The following is a 2,630-nucleotide window of genomic DNA, read 5'->3' on the forward strand; positions in this document are numbered from 1 at the left end:
TGTCTGGGGGTTTGGCAAAAGGAGAGTGGGACTGTGGGCGGTGCTCGGGGTGGTGACTGAAGGCGGTGACTGCGTAGTTCTGACGTCAACTTTTTACGGAAGTCACAAAGGTTCTTGAAAAATCACAGCTACTTTATGCAGGCTGTGTGCATTTTACTGTGGACTGACAGTTTTGAAACTTATATGGTAGTTAAATAGCCCCTAGACCTCAGTTATTGTGAAAAAAGCCAGGAAATTTCAGTTTTGACAATATGGGACCTTTAAATGTTGATTAATTATTATTAATATTAATATTATAATTATATTAGCAATAATAATTGGTTGCTATGCAGACTGCTGTTAATATTATTTCTAACATGCATGTGAATTTGCTATTCCATTCTGCTGCTATTAAGTTCGCTAAAAATTGCGATCTGAATAGCTATGCATACTGCTGCTACAGCTGCACGAAAGTACTTAGAATTAATACAAGCGTCTTTAATAAACAATGAAACGCAAACAAATAATGCCTATTTCGCTTTGAAGAGTTCACAAAATCTGGTAAATAAACAAAGTTATAAAAGCCTATTTCAACTTAAAAGAGTTACTTACCCCATGTGTTATCACTGAAAAATACACAAATAATGCCTATTTCGCTTTGAAGAGTTCACAAAATCTGGTAAATAAACAAAGTTATAAAAGCCTATTTCAACTTAAAAGAGTTACTTACCCCATGTGTTATCACTGAAATAGTGTTAATTTCGTCAGCTATTTTCATTTTAGTCTTAGTCTTCGGGCTAAGATGTCCTTGTTAGTTTTTATCATATTTAGTCAACCTTATCCTATTTAGTTTTAGTCAAGTTTTAGTCGACTAAAAGTCTCAACGTTTTAGTCTAAGAAAACCTGAAGTATTTTAGTCTAGTTTTAGTCAATGAAAACTTGACATTTTAGCAATAAGATTATTATTAATTAACCGTACAGCAGTATTAATTTTGACAACACTGACCGGCTGAATGACGCTTTCATTTAGATCCTAAACTCCAGCTTGTTTGTTTTTCAGATCATCGGCGCTTCTGCAATGAGGAGCGAGGGCGTGCGCATGGTTGCCAGATTGCTTAAAATAAGCAAAACACACCAGGCAGAAAATGTATGCTTGTAACAGCGAAGCTCTGATTCGGGGATTATAACTCTTGATATCTGGCAACCGCACTCATGAAAGCTCACGTGGTAGAGGCGTGTAGAGCAGTCTGCAGTAACATTTTGTCTCCTTTTTTTGACGAAAATAAAGAGGTTTTTGGTAAAAAAAATTTTTATCTTTTTGAATACATTTTAGTCTCGTCTTATTTCGTCAACGAAATTGCATGTTGATATAGTCTTAATTATCGTTTATTGACCTTATTGTCCTCTCGTCTTCCTCTAGTCTTAGTCATGGGGAAAAAAGCTGGTCAACGAACATTTTTCGTCATAGTCTTCGTTAACGAAATTAACACTACACTGAAATTTCATGCAACCAGACACTTTCTGCTGCTGCTGCTATAAACAGTGATAATTTGACTTGATTTGCTATGCATACTGCTATTAACAATTTGCTAATAACTCGATCTGAATTCAATGATACTGCTGCTACACTCTATGAAAGTACTATATTTGCTGTAAGCCCAACTGAATACACAAATAGTAAATTCCAGTTTAAGAGTGTCCTACTATTAGCTACATTGTACATGGGCTACTGATTGGAAATTATTTATTATTAGTAGCATCTTCATATTTTAAACAAATTCATGATTAATTATCTTTAAACTATCACTAAACATGACTTTTATAATAAACTCTTCACTATCGCTGAACCAAGGTAACGAGTGAAAGTGAGCCCCTTTAAGAATGAGCGCTCCCTCTTCTGACTAAGTGCATTGCAATGCGGCACGAGTACACGTATGAGCAGGTATATTATTTTCTGTTGCTCATTAAAATAGGTAAGGCTGTTGACAGTATGACATATGACGTTTATGAAAGACAGTTATACGGGTTCACCTTGACTTAAAACTGTGAACAACTGCAAACTGACCCCACAAGTGAGGTGTGCATTTGAAAGCGATCAGTTCGCGGTTAATGTAGAAATGAATGCCCACGAAAGATATTAAAAGCATTGGAGATTTTGGGCAAATAAGGTAATCACCAATTCACTTTACTGTTCTAAAATCTGCGACGTTCGACGTTGTATTCTCACATACATAAACTAAGAAAACTGCTTGCTGCTGCTGCTAATGCCACTGCTGTTATATGACAAGACATGCTTAATTACTCCTCACGCGAATAACCTGCACATAGTTTTACACTTGTATGTTTTCTAGTTTAAAAATGTACATCTGACGAACGCAATGATGCACTGACATCAGAGTGAAAACCGTTTACTTATCTAGCTGTTGAGTTTCAGAGAACTCTGAAAGCGCGCTGCAGGAATCTCAAGTGAATATGCTAGCCAGCCATATAAATGCAAGGTACCATATTGTGATGCCCTGTCCGGCCAGAGCGAAGATTCAAAAACATGAAAACCCATTATAAACGAGGCATTCGTTGCATCCAGTGGGGACATGATTATGGATTATAATGACTTATACTGTCTTTTTACACGTTGCGTTGCATCGCGCCGC

General features: G+C 36.6%; 1 protein-coding gene across 1 annotated transcript in view; it reads left to right on the forward strand.

Annotated features, from left to right (window-relative positions):
• Positions 1-2,630, forward strand: part of LOC107658002 (peptidyl-prolyl cis-trans isomerase FKBP10-like) — a 24,958-nt gene that overhangs the window by 21,028 nt on the left and 1,300 nt on the right. The gene's annotated exons all lie outside the window — the stretch shown is intronic.

Source organism: Sinocyclocheilus anshuiensis, unplaced genomic scaffold, assembly GCF_001515605.1.
Source record: "Sinocyclocheilus anshuiensis isolate Anshui unplaced genomic scaffold, SAMN03320099.WGS_v1.1 scaffold547, whole genome shotgun sequence".
Lineage (NCBI taxonomy): Eukaryota > Metazoa > Chordata > Actinopteri > Cypriniformes > Cyprinidae > Sinocyclocheilus > Sinocyclocheilus anshuiensis.